At 34.8% G+C, this 24683-nt stretch overlaps 1 protein-coding gene and 1 pseudogene across 2 annotated transcripts in view; both read left to right on the forward strand.

The window, feature by feature from the left end:
* LOC308496592 (chromatin target of PRMT1 protein-like) overlaps positions 1-22701 on the forward strand; it is a 91869-nt pseudogene extending 69168 nt beyond the window's left edge. The window contains exon 2 of the transcript in view: positions 21968-22701. The product of the transcript in view is annotated as a chromatin target of PRMT1 protein-like (transcript). The remainder of the gene's footprint in view (positions 1-21967) is intronic.
* NALF1 (NALCN channel auxiliary factor 1) overlaps positions 1-24683 on the forward strand; it is a 541718-nt gene that overhangs the window by 80416 nt on the left and 436619 nt on the right. The gene's annotated exons all lie outside the window — the stretch shown is intronic.

The raw sequence follows: 24683 nt of genomic DNA on the forward strand, positions 1-24683 counted from the left end.
ATTTATCTCAGAAAATAGAATACTCACTGTGGTATTTGTGTCTGAATAGGATTTTTTTCAAGTTTGGAAACTCTCCAGAATGCATAACTGATTTATAACTAGATCAGCTAAATGGACTACCTATTACAATATTCTTTTACATTCTCTACTAATATATAGAAATATGATATATACATATATTTGTATTTATATTTGTATTTATACACATATATATTTAAATATCAAAAATTCAACTGAGTCAGTTTTAAAGACCTAACTGGCTTTACTGAACAATTCATGAATCGGGCAGCATCCCATCTAGTGAGTAGAAAGGAACTCCAAAGGATGATGAAATGGAACAGTTTTTTAAAGGTAGGACAAGGAAGTCATAAACAAATAAACAAAAAAGAATTATTTCAGGCAAGTTCACCTCCATTTGGGGAAAAAAGGGGTCAATTAGGAGGATTATCTCATCTTCCTTTGAGGAATGGAAAAGCCTGTGTGGTAAATTACCTCATTGGTGCTGACCAGAAAATTCCAGACTGTCCAGTTGGGGGGAGGTTGTAATTGCAATTAAATTAGGTACTAAGTCTTGGTGAGCTTATCAAAAGTGACTCCATTTTGAGCCTGTCTTTTGTTTTGTAACAATATATATGCCTTTTAAGAAAACAATTGTTGTATGTGTGGGTGTGTGTGTGTCTGTTTATAACGACCTTCAATCTACTTGATAGCCATTACATATGTTATATATTAATTATGATTATAATTGTAGACCTTCCAAAATCTATGTTTTTTTACAAAACATTTAAAACAATCAAAATCCAAGTATTTGTCATATACTAATAAAAGCTCTGTATTAAAATATCATGTCAAACCAAATTAGAAATTGGAATTGGAAACATTCAGAAAGTAAAATTAAATGCTGTGCTAAATTTATATTTTGATTAGATTTTCTGAACTTTAATCACTAACATAATGCAAATCTAAACTGCAAGATAAAATATTATAATATATCATAAGCATATTTTTCAAGTTAAATTCTTATATGCCCCTTTTAAAAAAATAACGTACATATACAGTGATTTTTTTTTAAGAGCTAACCCAAACTGCGTTAGTCTCAGAAGGAAGAAGACAAATGACTACAAGGACTGCTAAAAGTCAAAGAAAATTTAGGCCAAAACCAAGAAAGCAACAAAAGAATTGCCAGAAGCAAAGAAGATTCAGTGAAAAAGGAAGCAGCAAGATCTGTAAAAGGGGGAAAAAAGTTTAGGTCATTAAAGATTTAATTGACTAGTCAAAGTTAGAGAACAAAGCCTTCAAAAGAACCTTTACAATGTTCCCATTGAGATTTCACCCAGGTCATTAACATATCTTCCTAATTACACAAGGCAACTCTGAGACAGGCTGTTGGAAAACCCTACACTTTTGAGAAGCATAATTGGATAATGGCTTGAAAGCGATTAGAAGGATCATTGAATAAGACAGTCTGCATTATGTATTTGTGAAACCATGGTACTTTGAAGTCTGTTTCAAAAGTTAAAGCCCAGTTATAGATACTTATGAAAAAATATATTTCCTTAAGATATAGAGCTCTTCTTGAATAATGAACTAGAGTTTTTCTTCTGTATATTTATGCATAATTTACTATACATAAATTTTAAATAGCTTTCATATTTAAAACTTTAGGCATGCAAAAGCTATATATCACATATGAAGTGATATCCCTCATTAACACTTACAATGAAGACTAAATGGATTATGAGAACAAAACAACTCCTTCTGGATTTAAGGTAGTAGCTCGAAACAATAGAAATAATCAAAATAATGTCTTGGGTAACTCTGGCTGTTGCTGGAGATGATCATAATTATATTTAAAAAACAAACAAACAAACAAAAAACAAAGCAGATTTTGAGGTCTGAGGGTTGACATTGATGAAATTTTTTTAGAGGGTTGACATTGATGAAATTTTCCAAGCAGTGACCCAGCCCACTACAGTTTAGTCTCAGGAGCAGGTCTTCAGCTGAAGTAGCCATTGATCTAATGGGTGACTGGTTGGATTAATTAAGGTTAATGGAACAGTTCTTAAGGTTAAGCACTATTATTTATTTCTAAACTCTGAAGAATTTGCTGTATCTGCCAATCAGTTAGTGTTTCTTAATTTTATTGGTATTTGGAGTTTAAGAATGTATGCTCCTTCTTCCAAAAAAGGTTTCATTTTCTTCTACTTGTTTATCAGGTGTTAAAGATGGAGGGAAATCTGTTTAGAGAATGATTCAAATTGTCCATCTCTGTTCTTAATAAATGCTTTCTGGAGATATCAATGAGTAGAAAAAAATGAATGTCAATAATTTTGTTTACATCCTAAATGTTTTTGAAACTATTGTGTAATATTAATTCATTGTGCCCCTTTATGTCAGGATATTTCCATAGATTATCCCTAATCTTGAAAAGGAGTCCCAGTTATAAGCAGGTGTGTTTATTTTTCTTTTGTAGAATAAAAGCCAAGAATCATAGTAGTAAAATAACTTGCTACAATTATACAGTATTTAGCCAGTCAGAGCTATCATTTTATAAATAAATGATTATCCATTATTGAGTACTTACTATAGGCTAGACATTATTGACAGAACTGTAGATGTATGCTTAATTTTATTCTCAAATGAATCCTAAGAGGTATGCATCATTGACCCCATTTTCAGTTATGGAAATTGAGGCACAAGTAAGTGAAATAATTTGTTGAGATAGACTGAGATTTGCATTCAGGTCAATCTGCCTCTCTTTCTGCCTGTTTTTATCCTCTCTGTGGATGAAGTCCCTCAGAGTAGTCTCACAAATGACTGCTCAGCAATGATTCCTTGAGTATCCTTGCTTTCTTAGTGTCACCTTCCCCTATGCACGTCTCCTCACTGTTTAAACATACCTCTTCTTATATAGAAACATGAAAGTGAGAAAAACACTCTGCAAAGATTTAGTAGTGCTTTCAAGATATATCAGAGTAGGGTACGTAAACAGAAAAAATTCTCTTAAAATGGCATTGTGGGGTTATACATACATACACACACACACACATTTGTGTATATGACTTACATGAAATGACCTTTAGTTGGCATCCATGTGACTCTTGCACTAGTACATGACAGCACATGATGCAGTTGATAACATTCTCCCTAGCTTTAAGGTGCTAATACAATTCTAGGATACTTCTCAGAAGGAATACAGTTGTCTCCAAATTGATATATAGATATGTGACCTGGAATATTCTGATTTGGACCACAAAACTAAATCCTGTGAGCCATTATAGAGCACTTTAGGACACTGGAATAGCATTTAAGAAACAGTTATTGCTACAGAACACTAATGCAGGGCGAGAGTCCACCTCTGCTGCCCAATTACACTTGGATGTATGTCAGGGAGAGGGAAACCTGGGCCCTTAACTTCATTTCATCTGGCCCTGAAGGCAAATAACAGAAAGTGACAATCCATTTATTCATAAAACACAATGTGAATTTAACTGTAGCAACTCTACCATAAAAGGTCACGTGGTCTGGATTTCCATTTTGTTGCTTTTTGCACACGGGTGACAGTCATTTGTTTCTATGTGAGAGGACCACACCACGGGGTATTTTTGCATCCTTTTCCACATGTGAATCTCTATCTGTCTTTTCTTTCTCTTCTGTTGCATTTTCCCTCTGGCTCTTTTACTCTTTTATCTCTCCACATTTCTGATTCTTTTTGTTGTCAATTGCCCCCTTCCTTTAGCCATAATATAAAATAAAATTATAAGAAAGATAACTGAGTTGCTTTTTGGCTCTTTCTGTAATACGAACATAAAAATTAATTTGCTTTCACTTCTGTAGCTTTCAGTTGATTATTTTCATGGATCAGAGGTCTTTAAAACAAAGAATTGGGCATGAGTGCGCTTTCTCTGCCTTTTCATCAACTGTTTTCAAGAGAATATATGGAATAAATATATGATAATTTGCAGTTTAGAAGTTTTCTTACATTCAATTTATTTTAGTGAAATTTGTCTTATATTTTAAATTGAATCAGCACTCTTTGAATGTTGCTTTAACACAAAGGTATCGATATCTTTATGAGAAGAGATTTTTCTTATGTTTTACTTAGACAGATAGAAATCTGCTCATAGGTTGACAATAATTCTAAAATACCATGTATAACACTCGATCCTTCTGCTTAATTTAAATCTGTATTGTTTACACATACTGACTCAGACAATACCTTAAGACAGCAAATTAACTACAGATTTCAGTACGTATTTCTCCTATCATTATTAAGGCTAATGGGTCTGCATTTTGATCTGTTTTGTAGTAAAATTTCATTTGAAAGAAAGTTACTTTTTAGTGACCTAAGCATGCATTGTCTTTATCTGATTTTCACTTGATTTAAAAAGAAAATGTTTGGTGAACACATTGTTACCTACGATTTATTTGCAAAGCAGCGTTTTTAACACATCGGCTAAGCCATCGTTTGCTGTCTAATATGAAAGACATCTCTTTTGTGTACTTGACCACTAGGAATGATACCCAATCACTGTCCTAACACGGCCCTCGGTGAGCTTGATTAAGGTTCTCAGATGTCCACAGCCCATCCTAGTAGAAAGGGAAGGGGACTGCAGAAAGGACCATTATGGCTGCCTGTATCATGTCTCCAATTACACCCACCTGCTAACTCAACATGAAGGCTACTCATCAAATGTAAACAGTGGTAGCCTCTGATGGTACTCTTATGGATGTTCTTTCTCTTTTTAATATTTAAAAGGAGGAAAGAAAAAGACCAGCCAAAATACAGTTATTTTTTAAAAGGAGACTAATGTGACCTAGATAAAGAGGAATTTAAAACAGCTCGTTGATTAAACCCGAAGGGATGTGATTTCTCATAGACATAGGATGTCCCTCAAATATGTATAAAGCCTTAGTAATAGGTATTCTCTAAATATTTCATTCTTTAATAAAAACAAATCTAGGTAATATTTATTAGTTTAAATATTTATTAACTTAGTAGGCTTAAATAAGCTAAGATGATATTATATTTCCTTGAGAAAAGGTTTTATAAATGATGCAAGTAAGGCACCGTGTTTCCCTGAAAATAAGACCACGTCTTACATTAATTTTTGCTCCAAAAGATGCACTACGGCTTATTTTCAGGAGATGTCATCCTGAAAAATCATGCTGGGGCTTATTTTCCAGTTAGGTCTTATTTTCAGGGAAACACGGTATCTATTTTCATTTATCACAAATATAAAGAGTGAGGGGCAAGGATTTTATTTACTGTATGGTCTCATGAGAGACCATTTAGTTTCATTTTTCAATCTGTCCTAATTTTTTAAACCTATCCTTGTTTTTTAAAATCGATCCTTAAATAGTTTAACCGTGTGTGTGCGTGTGTGTGTGTGTGTACAGACACAGACACGTACATTTATATATACACACATAATTGAAACTAAATAAGTATAATATAACTGTACTGAGCTCTAATAGCTAGCCAAGATAATATGACACTTTAGTCTGCTGTTATTTATATAACCAAACTATACTGTCTCATCCACATTAACCTATACCGAGCCTTGGAATTTTGTTGTTAGATAAATATTTTAAGGGGAAATTTAGAAACCCAACTGGACTGGATTCATTTAGAACAGATTCTGATGATGCCCAGATCTTTGGAAATGTGTATTTATGGTTTGTTGAACATTTGTGGAGCAACGAAAATCTGTAAATTGCAATTAACCCAACAAAGCTGAAAAATGAAGTTGTGAGATTTCAGTATCTCTTCTGCTGAGCTGCTTGTGAGTGTGGTGGTGAGGATTTCTGAGGTATTCTAATTCTAGCAGCACATTTTCTTTCCATTCAGTTATAACTCTTCATTCAGAGAAGTGGCACATATATCTTCTAGATATTTCTTTCAGTGGGTAAGGAGCAGCTCTTGTTTTAGAGAGAAGGTATTAAGGACGCCATAATTTGTATTGACTTGAAAAATAGGGACTGGGTAGCCTCCATGCATAAATTACTCTCAAGTAAAAAAGATCACTTTATAATCTGTGTTAGTTCTTTCAGTCCAATGGCTGGAAAATTGCTAATCAAACATAGCTCTCCAAAGGGCTTGACTTGAGAACATACAGTTGAACTCAACACGGAGAATATTTTGCTAGAGAAATGTAAGCTTCGCTAAAGCTTATATCCCCATCCATCTCTGGTTATTTTGCACTGTTTCCACTGATTTTACTGATCTTGGTCATCGGATGAATATTTTTGTGTTAGAAGAGACTTCTAAGTATTAGCTATTATGCTTAACATATTTGAAAACACAGAATGACCGTTTTGGCATAGTCACAGTAATTTTTACGTGCTGGTTTTAAGAAGTCAAATGTACTTGATTTTCCTTGTCTTTATTTTTCTTACATTACTGTCACCTAGATGAGACAGAGTCTCATTAGAGGCTCTCCTTTATTAGAACACTTTAAAAGTACTGATATCAAGATTTCCTGGTCTTTCTCTCTGCCCCCCTCCCATGATAAATAGATGGATAGACAGACAGACAGACAGACAGACGGACTGATTGATTGATAGATCTAGATCTAGATATTAACATAGATATATAGATGTGTATATATACAGACATATTTATAGATTATAAAAAAGGCCATATATATATATACACATATATAATCAAGTATGGCCTCGTGGTGTTGCAGTGTTGCATCTATTTTCTCTCCTAAAATGCCCAAGTTCCACAATATTTCTACCTCGGCTGAAAAAAGTGGGAAATAAAACAAACCAGTCACCCGAGTGGGGACATTTCCTTGATGTTATAGTACCTCAACTCACGCGGCCTGGCGGGCTGTCCCAGAACTCATGGGACAGAAAGCTTTGAAGACCAAGCTAAGAAGAGCGAATTGGGAAGACTGTTATTATCAACTTAAATGTACAGTGTAAAACAGGAGGGAGAAAATGGTAGGTACCACACTTACGATAGGGTGTCAGAGGGTTGGGGCCGCTTGTGATCAAGAAAGATAGACCTCTCGCCTGTGCTCGGGAGACTCATTCAGATGACTGGATATGTAGTAGCTCTGTCTTTACATAAATTTATATAATATTGATAGTAATTCAATGATACAAAATAGTAAATATTTTACTAGGAGAATGTATTGTATTTCTCCATAGATCATTATAACAACAAATATACAAGTCAATGACAAAAATCATTTAATAAGTTTTTTTAAGTTTTCTGATATCTATTTATTATTTTTGTATAAATGTTTCATGTTGTTTGTTTCAGCAAGTAGAAACAGACTCCAGAGCTTTAAGATATGTATTTGAAGGAAATTTGAAATGGAAACAATCTTATCTACTATTTTTCTCCCCAGTGAACTGGGAAGGACTGCCTTTTTTTTTTTTTTTTTTAATTTCACTATGGAAAACTTCAGTATAGATCCAGATGTTCTGAAAGTACATAATCTGAGAACCAGTGATTTAGTCTGAAGAAAATAATAATAGAACAACTTAATAACTGTTTTACAGCTGTAAGTGGACATTATATGGAGGATGTCATCCAGTGATAGTTAATTTACTGGAGTCGCTATTTTTATCCAGTGAGGTCTGACTGGTGACTAATTCTTGAGGAAGAAAGAGGAGGTTTAAGAGCATTTTAACTGGATGTCTCTTATTTATGTAGATACTGATTTTCACATTATTTTCCATTTCTGTTGTATTATGTTTACAGGATTTAAATATATATATATATACGTATACATATATGTATACATATATATATATGAAATGATTTGTTGGATGCCAGAAAAAAGTATCAAAACAGGTGTGCTCTTTGTTATTCTTTGCAGTATCTACAAAGGCGGGCGCACAGAGGTTAGAAAATCTGTATTTATTTTGCTTGTCTCAATTCTCTTTCTAAAAAACTTGTAATGGTTTCTTATTGCCCCTCAGATTCAATCAAAACTCCTTAAGAAAATTAATGACACTTTATTTTTTAAAATAATAATTACATTTTTAAGTGTGGTGAAAAACACATAACATAAAATTTACCTTCTTAGCCCTTATTAAATGTACAGTTCAGTAGTGTCAAGTATATTCACATTATTGTGCAACCGATCTCCAGGACGTTTTCAGAAATTCCCTACAAAACTGAAACTCTGTACGCATGAGATAGCAACTCCCAATTCCCGCCTTCCCCTAGTCTCTGGCAACCACCATTCTACAAGATTTCTTAAGCTGCCTCTTGACGATGCTGTTTGATTTTCTCTAACCCATCTCAAAACCTGCTCTACAGTTACACACTGAGTCTTCCCATTTGCCGTGCAAACTCTCATTTCAGGACTTTCATCCACGTTCTTCCCATTGACTGGACACTTGTCCCCAACTCCTTTTATGGTTAACTTCCAGCTCAACTTTTAGATATTTGCTTACAAGGCTCTCTTAGAGTGGGAGACGTACACCTACTGTGTTCTCTTATAGGTACCTTATATTTCCAACTATCACAGCAATTATCTTTAAAATTTTTTTCTGGTAGAATATGAAACCTTTGCAAGTACAGTCACTAGCTACATAAATAAGAACATCCAGTCTTGACCATCATTTTACTCCTGGCACCACAGCACACACTAAATAAATACTTGTTGACTGTATAAATGGATCAGTGCTCGAAATACCTAAATTTGCATCTATTTTGTCACCTCCTGGTTGTGTTCCCTTGGATGTATAAAGAGACTGATGATGACAATAATACTAATAGTTGCAACACTAATGACAGTACTAGCAAGCTGCCATCCTAACATTTACAGAGTGCTTATTATGATGATGCCCTTTGTCAGATGAGTAATGAAGACTGGGTTGTTCAGTGATTTGTCCTAGGTCATACAGCTTGAAAGAACAGAATAGTCCCAGAATCAGATGTTTCAAATCTGAAGTCATGTTCAGAAATATTATTGCTTGATATGCTGGGGCCCCGTTTCCTTATTTATAACAAAAGTTATAACCATTTCAAATATAGGTGATGGACATTAAATGTTCTAATCTATGCAAGCTTCTTACTTAGCACAGTGTCTGGTATATAGTGAAAATCCAGTTAATGTTGACATTTACTATCTTAATATGTGTCAAGTTCTTTGCTCAGTGCTTGTAATGATGTAGGTTTTCCATAAACGTTAGCTCCTTTCTTCTCTCTCTTCCCCCATAATCAGAGCAAGTCAGAGGCAACTACTAGTGCAAAAGAATTAGGTCAGGAACAAATTGCAATGGCCACTAAGAAAATGAGTTACAGTTGGTATAGCTGTAGAAGAATAGCACAAATTTAAGAAGAAAACAGCATCCCACAACTGAGCCCTGATGCTTTGCTGTAATAAAACTGTCCAACATTTGAATAATACTTAAAACTTTGAAAGCATGTTCACTTTTCTCATGTCATTTTTACTTCACAGCTGACCTTGGCAGAAAGGATGGAATATCACCATTCCCATTTTACGGTCACTTGCTGTAGGTAAGAATAGTTAGGGTACAAATTAAAACTAGAAATTGTAGTTTCTAGATTAGTTGTTCTGTAAAAATATACTTCATCATCAAATCAGGACATTTTTGAAAGTGGAAAAGGGAATTTAACAAGTTAGTACAGCAGACATAAACAGGGACTGCCAACCAAAAGGTATGGTGCCTTTTCTTCTACTCATATTTTAATTCATCATGTTTGCCCTTTATTCCCTCTGGCCTAAGAAGCATCACACTGATTTAAAATATCCCTCTTCCTTGATCTCCAGAAGATGAGTTATTCCTCCGCCTCAGGACTTCCGTAATTCCATTTGCTTTGCACACGTATACATGTGAAAATTAAGGGTATCGAGTTGGAAAAAAAAATGAGAAATTTACTTTTGAAGTAAACAATGAGAAATTTACCTTTACGTAACGACTCTGCAGACATATGTGTATGTAGTAAAATGTGTATATTTGTTCAGTCTTCCTCCTAGCTTCTAGTAGTGCCATGTGTTCTTACCGTGTAGATACAGCAACCGATCCTATCTTCACATAGCATTCTCCCTGTGGGTCTGTGTCTTGACATGGTCATCTTCTGCAGTCATATTGGATTAGGAACATACCCTACTCCAGTTTGACCTCATCTTGACATTACATTTACAATGACCCTCTTTCCAAATAAGGTCACATTCTGCGGTACTAAGGGTTAGAAATCAAACATTTTTTTGGAGAAGCACAATTCAACCCATAATAAATTGTAACAACAATCAAACCCAATCATATTATAGAAGGATTTGCCAATGTTGCGCAATTGGTATAGGTCTCTTTTGTGTTACTTTGTGTCTTCGTAAAGCAAGCAAATGCAAGAATTAATAATAACATCTGTGTTTATCATATCTGTATATATCTGAACCGGGTTGTGTGCAGAGACCTTGATATAACTATATTTACAGAAAATTAATTTTTACAATTAAAGTTCACATTTTAACATAAAAAAAAAGAATTAATAGTGTCTGCTGAAGATGCAACTTCATAGTGACCCTGTCTTTTCATTGAATGGAATGTGATGGGATTCAATTTTATAGACAGAAATTATAAATAGAGTTGCTACAATATGAACATTTTGCTTAAATTATTTTCTCCACTTTGTATGTTTAAAAGATATGAACATTATTTCCCTTTTTAAAAAGTTTATACAATTATATTAGGGTTTTATTGATAATTTTGTGTTGATTATATTGATTTTATATTTCTATCTTAGAATAGCTGTTGATTTGAAGGGAAGTAATTTGGCATTTTAGTTGAATTATAGATTATTACGAGATAGATACTTCACACTCTAGAATATTGAATATGACAAAGAAGTTATTATTGTAACCGGCTTTGGTTGCACATAAATAAACAGCATAGACGTATGTGGATGGACTCCGTTTCAGCAGAACACAGCTGGAGGAAAGGGCCAGTAGGATTGAGGAAAACCATTCTGGTAAGAAGGGCCTGTCTTCTGGCAAGTGATCAGCAGTTCCAAGCAGTAAGTCCCAAAGAGAGGAGCAAAATAAATGCCACTTGAAGGTAGCTAATCGCGGCTTCAAACAAAGAGGATGCATAGAGATGCCAAGAAGGTATAGCAGAAAAAATCACAGGTAGAATGCTGACTAATGGATTGTGTAAAAGTGGAAGGGCTGGAATTAGCACCTAATCTGGCAGGCACCGGCTCGACGAGGTATCCCCTTGGATTAGTTGTAATATGGGTCTGGACTAAAGAGAACCATGCTTTAGTTTTCTGATCAGCAAATAAAACTCCTGAAATTAGCTCTTAGAACAGGTCTATCCTTCAGTGGCAAATCTAATAATTTAATTAATTACGTAAGGGGAAAATGTGTGTGTGTGTGTGTGTGTGTGTGTGTGTACAGAAGCATATATTGACCTACCTCTTTCAAAACAATTGAAAGAGATACTTTGGGAGTAATGATATGCACAGCTCTTTATATCTAAAATGACTTTTTCCTATCTATTAGACAAAATTCAATGTTTTTCAGAGGAGGGGACTGCATTTTTACAGATCTCTAGCTCCTTACTCTGAAAATAGACTTTCTCTAGTATCTGTTGAATGAACCAAAACCAAGGTCAATTGTTAACTGGACTGTGAAGCTGTCCATAATATTCCTCTTCATCTCCCCCAAATTGCTTTCTCCCCAATGAAGCCTCTGTTATAGTTCTGTCCATCGTCTCCATAAATCTCCCACCCTTCTTTCCACCATGGCGTTCATGGACTGTCTTCCTTCCTTGTTGCTAATACCGAGGCCATCGCACATTATCAGCCAGATCATGTAGGTTTCATTCTTTCCTGTGTTTTCTCTCATTCCTCCCTAACTGCCTCATCACAGTCTTGTTCCTTGTTTAAAGGCATGGACCCCGTCTTGAATCGCTTCAGAGCTTATGTAGGGCAAGGCTTTTGTGTAAATCTAAGTCTTTAGTCCGGAGTGATAGCTGCATATAATCTTTTCCGTTACAAAGTATCTTTGCGATTTCTAATGAGGAAAAACTGGAAGTTAAGACACACGTGTCAGTTTGTTGCCTTTCTTATGAACTTGTTAAATAAAATTTATGACAATAATGCATCAAAGAATTCATGAGACTAATGGTGAAGATTAATGTGACAAGTATATTTAATGTCATTACAAGGAAATCAGGTCCTTAAACCTTTGAATGTGGCCAAACAATTAATTTTGCAATGCAATGAGTCTCCTATCCTTGTTTATTGTGTGAAAGAGAAAGTGGGGATCTTCTTTCTGAGGTTAATTGTTGCTTTCACTGCTCACACACCCTCTTTCCCTGCACCATTTAAGACTGCCTCTGACCCATGATGTACTTGGGAAATTGATATTCACAGTTTATGAGCCACAAGGAATAATTTAAATGGTAACAAATCCCTGGAGGTGTTCAGTATAGTTAAGCATGCATATTGCAAAAAGGATGGAATTTTTATAATGACAGTTGTGGAGATACAAAAACTCTGCAGACCTGCCTAGGCTAATACTTGTTTTATTTTTTTATGTACAATGTGGAGCCTCCATGATTTGGTATGTTACATGCATTGGCATTAAACTCATTTGACATATGCTTATTATGATTGATTTAAATATGAGGCTATCTTCTATATCTTTGCTCCTCAAAGTGCAGTCCATTGACCAGAAACATTGGCATCACTTAGAAGAACTTGTTAAAAATGCAGAGTTCAGGTGCCACCCTGAACTACTAAGTCAAAACTGAATTTTAACAGAATCTTCATCCCCGATGTTTTTTAGGCACATTGAAGTTTGAGTGTTGTTCTACGTCTCTATGAAATGTCCACTCTTCGTAGACATGAATTAGGATTTTGTCTTGAAACATTGCCATTGTTTCCTAAAAATGCCTTCTCTTCTAGTTCCTACATGGCAGATGGGAATTTTATAGGGGAGTCACACAAATAAAATATTACAAGGAAACATTAGACATCGTGTTAGCAGCTTAAAAAGCAAGATTGCATTAGCTGCTCGCTGTATAACAGGACTAACTCTCACTGAAAGGAGGATCTTTCTCATCAGTGACCCATTTGCCCTTAGCTGTCACATCTGTATTTCATGTAGAAATCTATAGGATTGTCATATATGTATATAAGTTAAATTTTCGGCCAAATGAATTTGCTGGATCTGATTTCCATTGTAAGTAACAGAGCTCCATGGTTGTACTGCTTATGATTTTATATTCTGAGACAAATATTACCAGCTGAAACTTTGAGTCATTTCTACCTCTGTAATAGACTGTAACTTTCTCCTACATGAAGAAGAGGGAGAGGCGGAGGAGGGAAGGGAAAGGAGGGAGAGGGAAAGGGAGAGGGCGCACACATGCTTTCAAGCATATTTAGAATTAATTTCAAGCAGCTCTAATAGTTTTGTCTATCAACCTAAGTTCATTACAGAAGCTATGGCAGTTACAGAGATAAGTAGAGAATAATTTTTGCCTTTTGGGCATTTGTAATTTAGTATGCAAAATGTATTGAACAGAAATCACTTCAGTATGAAATGCAACAAAAGAGCTTCTGATTACTTTTGGATGGGGTAATCAAAAAGACATTTTTGATGAACTGGTATTTAATTGAAACTTGAAAGATATGTGGCATTCCAACAGGTAGAAAAAAACACATTTTAACTGTAAGCAACAGTGTGAACAAAAACAGGGAAAACAAAAAATGATGAGGCATGTAGAGAAGTTGAAAAAACAAAGGAAAAAAAAAACAAAAAAAAGTCAAAAAGCACTGCCAAAAATTGAAGAAAGAGAATTCTACTTGCCGCTACTCCAAAATATGTACATCTTCTCACCTTTCTAATAGCTGAGGTATGTAAGTGTATTATTCTTCTTAATATTGGTCAATGAAAATACTCAAGTGAATTTAGAAGACAGATGTGAAAAGACACTTCTTAAAATATTTAACTAAAAATCAGGTGATCTCAGATGAAAACATTGAGAGCCACCTTCTCCAACTTTCATATAAAGGACAAAAGTCCTTTCCTTCTGGTCTCCGTTAAGGTTTTGTTGAAATTCATTTATTGGAAGGCCGCTTCACTGGTATTTCAAGACAGCTTTAGGTAAGCTTTTTTTCCCCTTGAGTTAATTGGAAATTAGATGAAAACCATATAGTGATCTACTTGTTTGTCTATTCCTGACCTCAACTGAGGAAATTGGGAACACATTCTTTCCTTCTGCTTAGACCTTTGGTGTTTTTCTAAGTAAACACTCAGATTCTTTAAATGTTCCATACGTGATATAATACGTGTGTGTGTGTGTGTGTGTGTGTGTGTGTGTGTGTGTGTGTGTTTAGAAAATTTCTAAGTACTCTGGTATTCCTTTTTTGGATTGTTCCAAGGCTTCTGAATCTACTGGACTGACCAGTAAATTCAAATCAGATCAAAGGTTTGTCAAATAATTGCATTAAAAAATATCACTGCCATGTATCTAAATTCACCTTTATTATGTAAATAAAAATAAAAATTTCACTTAAAATGTAGGAAGAAAATAATCACAGAATAAAATAACCGCTATCTGACAACTTAATTTTACCATACAGAGCAATGCTATGTGCAATATAGTCCTCATTTTTCTCACTTTTGTTTTACATGGATTAGAGAAAATACATTCATGGTCAGCAGAGCAACATTTTCTGTGCACTCTTCTATGTGATCTCTGTTTTATTACTATGTTAAAAATGTCATCTTAGAGTTGAACACATACTTTGAAATGTAGTCTTCTCCTGTTGGGCCATGCCAAACAGTGCTAGATATTTGTGTCAGCATTATCGTTCTGTTTGCTCATCTTGCATTCAAAGGAAACTGTCAGGCCTGTTACTCCTCATCTTTATTTGTGCAATTAACTTTTGAACCTAAAAGCAACACTTTATATTCGTCCTTGTTCAACTTTTTCTTGTTAGTTTTCACCCAGTATTGCCTTTTGTTAAGAACTTTAAAAATAATGGTGATGTATCCCTATAAAGTTTATTTTCGATGTCTTCAGGTTGTCAAAAAAATTGAGCAAGAAAATTATATTATACTCCTCGCAGAATCTATTCTGTGTATCAATAGTATATCTTATTTCTTTTGCCTTGACATAAATAAAAATTGAATCAGTTTTATGTACTTTTAAAACACTCTGCCAGGTTTAAGTTTTGGCAAACGCAGCTTTGTATTTCATCATCTGTTCAACATTTTTTATAATGAGTTTTTAAAATAGAAATTGTATATATTTAAGGTGCACAGCATGATTCTACACACACACACACACACACACACACACACACACACACACAGAGGGTGCCAAAAATGCGTACACATTATAAGAAAGGAAAAAAAAAATTATTAAAATTGTAATAGTCAATATATACTGATAACCAAAGATGAATACAAGCCATGTTTGACTTCTGCAATTACAAGAGATGCTCTTGCAAAAGTGGTTACCATCAGTGTAGATTTTAATAGTTTTTTCCTTTCTTAAAATGTGTATACATTTTTGCACCCTCTGTATATGTATGTATGTGTATGCATATATATATGTACAACACAGATTTAAACTGTGTCCATATAATATATATAGTGAAATGGTTACTACAGTCAAGCTAATTAACATCCCATCTCCTCAGTTACAATTTTTTGGTGTGTGATAAGTGTACCTGAAATCTACTTTCTTAGTATATTTTCAGTGTTGAGGACAGTGTTATTAAGTACAGTCAACATGCCTGTACTTTAGATATTTAGACTTACTCATTACATAACTACAAATTTGTACCCTTTGCCCAACATCTCCCCATTCCCCTGCCACCCTTTCAGCCCCTCACAAACACTATTTTACTCTTTGCTTCTATGAATTTGACTTCTGTTTTTGAATTCCACATATAAGTGAGATGATACAATATTTGCCTTTCTCTGTCTGACTTCTTTTTACTTAGCAGAATGTCCTCCAGATTCATCCATGTTGTCCGAAATTGCAGGATTTCCTTTTTTTCTCACTGATGAATAATATGCTGTTATGTGTATAAAAATATACACACACATCTTTATCCATTCTTTTTTTGATGGACGTCTAGATTGTTTTCATACCGTGGCTATTATGAACAATGCTGCAATGAACACGAAGCATAGATATTTCGTTGAGATATTGATTTTCTTTTTCCTTTGGATGTACATACAGAAGCGGGATTGCTGGATAGGATGGTAGTTCTATTTTATAATTTTTTGAGGAATCTCCATACTGTTTTCCATAATTTACATTCCCACCAATAATGCACCACAGTTTTCTTTTGTTCACATCCTCTCCAACATGTGTTATCTTTTGTCTTTTTAGTAATAGCCATCCTGACAGGTATCAGGTGATATCTCATTGTGACTTTGATTTTCATTTCCCTGATAATTATTAATGTTGAGTACCTTTTCATATATCCGGTAGCCAGTTGTATGTGTTCTTTTGAGAAATGTCTATTCGGGTCTTTTACTCATTTTTAATTCAGTTGTTTGTTTGTTTGTTTTTTTGCCATTGAGTTGTTTGAGTTGCTGATATATTTTGGATATAAACCTCTTATCAGATGTATGGTTTGCAAATATTTACTCCCATTCTGTAAGTTGTCTTGTCACTTCGTTGATTTTTGTTTGTTTTTTCTGTGCAGAAGCTTTTTGGTTTGATGCATTAGTATTTGTCTATTTTCATTCTGTTGTCTATGTTTTTGGGATCACCTTCAAAATGTCACTGCCCAGACTGATGTCAAAAAGATTTTTCTGTGTTTTCTTCCAATAGTTTTATAGTTTCAGGTTTTGCATTTCAGCCTTTAATCCATTTTGAGTTGATTTTTGTATATGAAGTGAGATAAGGGTCCAATTTCATTCTTCTGCATGTGGACACCAGTTTTCCCAGCACCACTTATTAAAGAGACTGTCCTTTCCTCATTGTGTGCTCTTGGCACCTTAGTTGAAGATCAGTTGAAAATAAAAGCATGAATTTTTAAAGTTTTGGCAAACACAGCTTCATATTTCTTCATCATCTGTTTGTCATTTTCAAGGAATGGCTGCATTGTTTTTGCCATGACCAAACCTGTTGTTTAAATTAAAACAACAAGAAAGAAGATTTATTATTTTGCTGCCAAGAAATTCAACAACTAATTTGGGGTCAGGAAGAACTAGGGACTAACAAAAGTTCATTGGTAATTTCAGAAAATCTGAATCGATTGAGGCCCTTTTATAAAATGAATGAAAGAATCTATATGCATAAGCCAGTTAAAAACTAGAAAAATGGCTATAAATACTTAAAAAAATAATGACTTAAAGAAGTTACAAATGTGTTAATATACCAGGAAATACCTTGGATAAGAGGACAAATATCCAAAGCAAAGGTAGACGGCCCAGGGCTATAAGGATCATTACAGAAGAAAGTATTTTTATTTTTTGTTGACTGTTTATTTAAACGGTGATGCGTTGATGATGAACAAATTGTTGAGAATCTGAAATCTCTTTGAGAGGCTTTAGAACATAAATTGATTGACTTTAAAAAAGCAAATATGAATCTCATAGAAATCTGTTTTCATCTTATTAAACCACAATACTTATATTGTGGCCAAAGTCTAAATGGTGGCTAATACAATGGTGAAAGATAATTAGAAAATTAATAGACTGGCAATCTATTTTAAAAGAAAGGAAAAAGATAGTGTTGTGTAATAGATATAGCACTGGATAGGTAGCCAAACATCTGACAGACCATTAATTACTAAATTTAACTCATTTAAAAATTTTATTTCATTGAGTACCAGATAACAGTGATTGATCTTTCCTACATATATTAGTGTTTTTTTAAAAGTTGACATTGATAAAATAATAAAAATGAATATATTTTGCAAAATTTTAAATTTAGGTTTTTATTATCGTATGCAAAAATTCTAAGTGTCTTGATTACATGAATTATATTTGCTATTAATTTAAATTATAAATGTAAATATACAAAAACATATCTGTGTTAACATACATATATGTTATATATGTATAATGTGCTTATAGTCAGTAATGAAGCATTAAGTTTGGGTTTCTTTTAAGTTTATATTGGAGTGGGCAGCCACTTACAGAGTATCAGTCAATTTCTACATTATATTCCTCATTCCTTTACCATTGGATACACAACTATTTTACAGGGCAGTGTCTTAATAGGGTTTGAATTTGTACATATTCAATACCATTCTGCAGGTGATGCATACAGTAGAAACATCAGTAAAATTTAACAATGTCTGTTTGATAGTATAATTACAGTTGATGCATGAACAACACGGGTTAGAACTGCACCCATCCACTGTGCATGGATTTTTTTCAATAAATATACAGTCAGCCTTCTATATCTCCAGGTTTTACATCCACAGATCCAACCATGAATCGAAAACAGCATTTTTGATCCTTGGTTGGGAATCCGCAGATGAGGAGGGCTGACCGTGTGCATTATTCTATGCCATTTTCTGTGAAAGACTTGAGCATCCTTGCGTTTGGTAGATTAAGTTTTAGTTAAGTGGTTTTAGTTAATGGTTTGCTTCAGTTAAGTTTTGGGGGAGTCAAAAATTATACACAGATTTCTTTGATGATGTGAGAAGTTGGTTCCTCTACCCCAAATGTTGTTCAGGGGTCAACTTTATTTTATTTCAATGAGATGAGTTGATCTAACTTTATAATTGACAAATAAATAGATACATTTAAAGTAAAATAGTCAATCCAGTTAGATTTTCTGTGTGTTTAATCCAAAGACAAGTTGTCGGATACCATATAGTTATTATTATTTTTTATCTAAATGATTTTCCACAGCTCTTTACAAAACAGAGATATTCTTCAATGGCAGTATATCATTGTCTTTAACCTGAAAGAAGGCCTCCATAAAACATACAAATGAACTTTTCTTTTACCTCTACCTTGGGCAAAGCAAGGTGAAATATTATTGGAGCATGTTCTGCTGTTTTGCTATGAACCTTATAGTAATTTACCCACTCTAGAAAGGTTAAGACATGTTATCCAGCTGAAACTTCCTAAGTCTACAAAATAGATTATTTTATGGTAAAGCAGCTTTCCTTTCTAAGTATGTTTTGCCCTGGAGGAAATGAAATTGCTGCTTTAGAATGCTTCATAGCACATTCCACTCAGCATTGTAGTTCACAGAGATAAATCAGTTTCTGCTCTGTTTTATCACTCACTCAAGAGGCCTCCAAATTAAGGTTGCCACCTGTCTGAATTTCACCTATGCACCCTAGAAGGTAGTCTTTAATGGAGGAGATCTATGTTGCTTTTTTTTGGCTGTCCTGCAATTATAGCCAGATTTAAATATCTTTTATTTTTTTCAAATTTAACACCTTAGCTTTCTAAATGAAAAGTTACTTAAAGAAGTTTACTTTCTGATTTTTAATATTTTATTACATGATTTTATTGTAATGGACTTACATGGTAACATTTGATAAAATATCATGTAAGAGCTGTGATTCTCTACTAGAATTGTAAGTAAGTGAGAAGAATATAATTGTCATTTTAGTGGAAAGCTAATATTTTCTTAAAAATATTTTTACTTGCTACTATAACGTCGCTGTTTGTGGGTTTGTTTTGTCCACTGCTTTTCCTTGTTTTCTTTTTTTCCTTTTTCATGTTAAAGAAATCCAAAATAATATTGTGGTGGCTAGGGATTTGCCCCAAAGAATAATTTTCATTTTCTTTTCTTTCCTTTTCCATAAAGAGTAGGATTCATATTATCCAGTTTCATTCTAAAACACATCCAGATATAAAATGTCAAATGGATTAAGTTTATGATGAGACTTGTAAAAATATGATATGACTCAATTTGGTATGAGTTAAATATTGGCTGAATAATTTTCTCTTCCTTGAGAAATTAGATTCCCATGGTTACTTTATGAAAAACCTAGACAGATCCTTCTGTTGGACAGCTTGACGGTCTTATTGCGTTTTCTAGTCTTAATGGATAATAGCATTCTCCTGAGCTGGCTCTGTTTTTGTGCAGTTGATGTGCTGAGCTTCTAGACCTCTCCAATGTGGGGGCTGTGGACCACATGTTGCTATTGAGCACTTAAAATGGGCCAGTGAGATTGAAGGGATGCTTTGGTACAATTTTATTCAATTTTAATCAATTTAGCTGTAAAAACTGATGCAGTGTAAAATAAATTTATGTTAAGCATATCTTTGTTTAGCTAGAAGTATATTTGACCTTGGAAGTATTAGCATTTAATTAAGTTATGCTGCAAATATTAAATAACAAGATTTTGAAGATACGATATAGAAAAAGAGGAAGTAGAATGTCTCAGGAATAATTTTTATTTTGATTACATGCTGAAATTATAGGATTTTAGATATATTATGTGAAATAAAGTGTATTATTAAACTTAATTTCACCTGTTTCTTTTTTTAACGTGACCACCAGAATGGTTAAAATTACCTATGTCGTTTGCATTACATTTCTATTATACAGGGCAGCTCTGGCAATTCAGATGGCAGGAGGGATAGTTCTCTACATAGAGGTGAACTTCTCAGTAAATTCCCACACAACATTTTCTCCACTATGACAGATTCCTTCCTTTTAAATTAATTCAGAGAAAATCTTAAAACAGAGTTTTCCAAAAATATGATATTGACAATGTTAAAAAGGTTTCTTAGGGTTTAATATGCTGTGTGCTATAGCTAGAGAAAATCATTATACCCTGAAGCATTTCCCAGATTGACTTCCCATGAGCCTCTCTTAAGGATAACATGCTATGGGTCAGATGATCAGATATTGGGAAGTATAATAGTGGTTATGTGGGCCGTTATTTTGGTCATCTTTTATTCTAATGTTACAAATGGAAGTGCCACACATAGCATTGCACATGTCTACTACATATATATTTTGTTATTTGACACTTTCCCCTGTGGCTAAATGGCCTTTTCCAACTGGATGACTTTAGATTACTCACAAACCTTCTCTCGTTCTTACCCTCATTCTCAGACTCATTCTTTGTGGGTGAAAGAACAAATAACATGAGTAAATCAAATTATGTGTGTGAAATCCCTATCCCAGCTAAACATTTCTAATTTTTATCATTAACTTCAATTAAATATTCAAGACATTATTAAATATCAGGGCATTCAATGATACTGATTCAAAATTATTCTTGACTAAATAATAAGAATAATTCTTGGGTCAGTTCACAAATATTTATCAAGAGTTTACATTGTGCAAAGAACTGTGCTGTTGACATTGGCGATTCGGCACTAACAGACACATATGGAATTTAATAATCTGATCTCACGGAGACTAACTTTATCAGTAAATGCCATACATTGCAAAAATAGCCAGTGATCAGTAAATGCCATACATTGCAAAAATAGCTGGTGCAGTTACAGATAGTATAAAGACTTGCTCATTTATTATGTTGCAATTTCCTTTTTGCTTCTTATGTTAAACAAGGTATGTGGCTCTGCAAAGCAACCACTTGCACATAGTAAATGTGAAATAAAACTGAATTTTGTGTCTTATAAACAACAAAGTGCAGTTAAAATATTTTCATAGGCTTCAGGCTACTGAACAGAAATAGCATGACCTCTTCCAATTCACTTAAGAGGTTCCTCATTAGTAATCAGAACAGGGAAAGTAGGGGCAGCCATTGTGTTTGGACTCCAAGGGCAGTTGGTGACAGCAGCTGCGATGGCACAGGTGAAAGGCAGGAAAGGACAGGCCGAGAGAGCAGGCGGGCCGGCTAACCAGCCAGCCAGCCAACAACAACCAGCTAACCTTAGCACCCCACCGTTTACGCGTCTAACCAACTGCCCACGAAGTTAACCCCAACCCCTCCACTGTCAACTCAGGTTCTGTCAACGGCCCACCTGCCGCAGTCGAGGTGGCAGCCCCAGGAGGAGCACTGGCATCCCTTTCCTTCAGTTCTTGGGATTGAAAGATAACAGCATAGTCGGCCCCGAAAGTTGTGCTGAAAAGCTCCACCAAGATGTCTCTAAATGAGTGCTTTACTAATGTGCTGAAGGACAAACAGCCCACACCAGTCAACATCCGAGCTTCGGTGCAGCAACAACAGCAGCTAGCCAGTGCCAGAAACAGAAGATTAGCCCAGCAGATGGAGGATAGACCCTCTGTGCAGGCAGCATTAACATGTAAGCAGAGCGTACAGCAGCACCTGGGCAAGAGTAACATCCAGGCACTTTAGGCCGGCACCTAGGGGCCCTGGTGGGGGAGCCATTGGAAGATGAGGCTTGCCCCTAATCCGGAGAGGCTGGCCCAGAGGAGGGCTAAGTGGGGGTCACTCCATGAGAACCCTGCTTGGGGGCGGGTTGTCACTCCAGGGTCAAAACCTATTGTGAGGTGGACTAGCCATAGTTCCCCAAATGGGCTTAAAAAGAAGTGATGTTTGTGGTAGTGGAGGTCCTGGCAGAGGTGGGCTTGGGCATGGTGCTATGGGTGGTGGCAGAATCGGTGGTAGAGGTCAGGGTATGATGGCTTGGGGAAGAGGGGGCTTTGGAGGCAGAGGCCGACATTGTGGACGAGGGAGAAGTACCCTTGCTTTCTCTGTACTGACCAAAGAACAGCTGGGCAATCATTTGGATGCATATTTGTTGAAAAACAAAAGGATACCTCTATGCCCAGTTGCATGCCTACGTGGCCCAGGCAGATCCTGAAACCAATGACTGAAGCCGGTCTGCTCTGCTATGAGAGAAATTCTTGTTAAAGTGACCACGTCTTAAATAACCTTGAGATAACAGATAAGAAGAAACCTGATTGATGCTGGAAAGACCTATCACCGTAAGCTATGGACTTACTTGCCTCCAGTTTGTACACTTGATGTGTTCTTTTACTTTTTTGACACTGCCTTGGGTGAAACCCTGTTTTCCTCTGGGGGGGGGGGGATAAACAGGGAAAGTATTTTATGAAACCTAACATCATTCTATGAAATGTACTGCTGATTGCATACAGGAAATAAATCAATAATAATTAAATTTAGAATTAAATATTTACCTTAAGTTTTGTTTATTTTTTAATTTTAGCTTCTTACAGTCTCAGTAGAAAGTCATATATACATTTTAACAATGTCTCATTAGAGTAAAACAATTCCAGAAATCTTCTTGAAGGAAAACTCTGTCTTGAAGAGTTACTTTTCAGAAGAGGGGACTATTTCATGGCAGAATTTTCGTTATCTATGTCTAACAAAAATGAAAGACATAATAACTGTGGATTATAGAATATGGGCATATAAGACTCTCCACTAGTTCCCAAGACTGCCTTTCAAACTTCAGATTACACTAGATTTACCATCTTGTAAAAGTATGAGCCCATTGGAAAAAATATTTATTGAGCAAGCTAGGTGTTTGAGGCAATAGAAAAATAGAGTGGATAGAATTTGGAGCTGTAGTGGTTTAGATGGAGGTTAAGTTGTGTGACCCTGAAGCTGGCTTTCTTTGAGATCAAAGTCCTGGTGAGATTCAGGCAGTTCAGGAAATTACTTTGCATAAAAATAGTTTATCCTCAACTTTTGAAAACATTCACAAGTAAAAGGTTTATTTCGATTATTAAATAAAAAAATATTATTTATTTATCGAATCATTTGATTCAAAATGTAAGTGGCCTTGGAAAGTTTAAAAGGAGATTTCTTCACACTTGAGTAAGAACAAATTTAACCAGTTTTCTTCTTCCCATCTGAGTTCACTGTAATTCACCAAAAAGATATAATAATTCTAGAATTGTATGCAGTTAACAAAAAATACCAATGTAGTAACAAAGCAAAATTGGTAGGCCTACAGAACTCTATCATAATGAGAGATTTCAACATATCTTTCTCAGTTAGTGATAATTTAAGGAAATGAAAAATAAGCAAAGAAAAGAAGTATGAAAATGACCTAATGAAAAAGTCTGATTTATTAAAACTTGTAGAGAAAACTAGAGAAAAAAATATATTCTTTAAAATTACATATTGTCTATTTAAAAAAAAATTATTTACAAAGTCAAACGTAAAGCAGGTATCAACGAATTTTCATAATTTATCAAGAATTCATATCGCGCAATGATATAGTGGGCTTTCCTGGTGAAGAGTAAGGGCTCCTGAGCCACAGGGGCTGAGCTCAAATCCTGGGTTCTTCACTTATTAAAGACTTTGGGAAGATGTACGTATATTCTTTTCCTACCTCCATTTCCTCAACTACAAATAGAGACAATAATAATAGTACAGCTTTTATAGAGTTATTGTGAGTATTCAATAAATCAATATATGGAAAATACTTAGAAAAGTATCTGGCTCATAGTAAGATGATCTAAGAGTTGATTATTTTTGAAGTAATAGTAGTTTTGTATAGTACAGGAGCATGTGGAAGGAAATAGTCTTTCAGAGCAAGGCAAGACCTCCCCAGTTATCTGGCTAGAATGGGGGTAGATGGTGGAAGAGAATGTGTAAGATAAAGGGCACAAGCAAGCTCGGTAAGCAGGAGAAGAGAGGGTTGATAAAATGAGGATAAAAAATAAAAAAGCAAAATCCCCTCTGTTTTGTGTTGAGTGTGTTGAATAACAGCAGTGAATCTCAGACACTGGCTAAGGCATGTTGTTGGCCCCGATTCTGTCCCTGACAGTTCCGGAAATGTCTTTACAAATCCTAGGTGGTAGTGCTTTGGGGATACGGGCATCAG

The sequence above is a fragment of the Rhinolophus hipposideros genome (assembly GCF_964194185.1).
Source record: "Rhinolophus hipposideros genome assembly, chromosome: 4".
NCBI lineage: Eukaryota > Metazoa > Chordata > Mammalia > Chiroptera > Rhinolophidae > Rhinolophus > Rhinolophus hipposideros.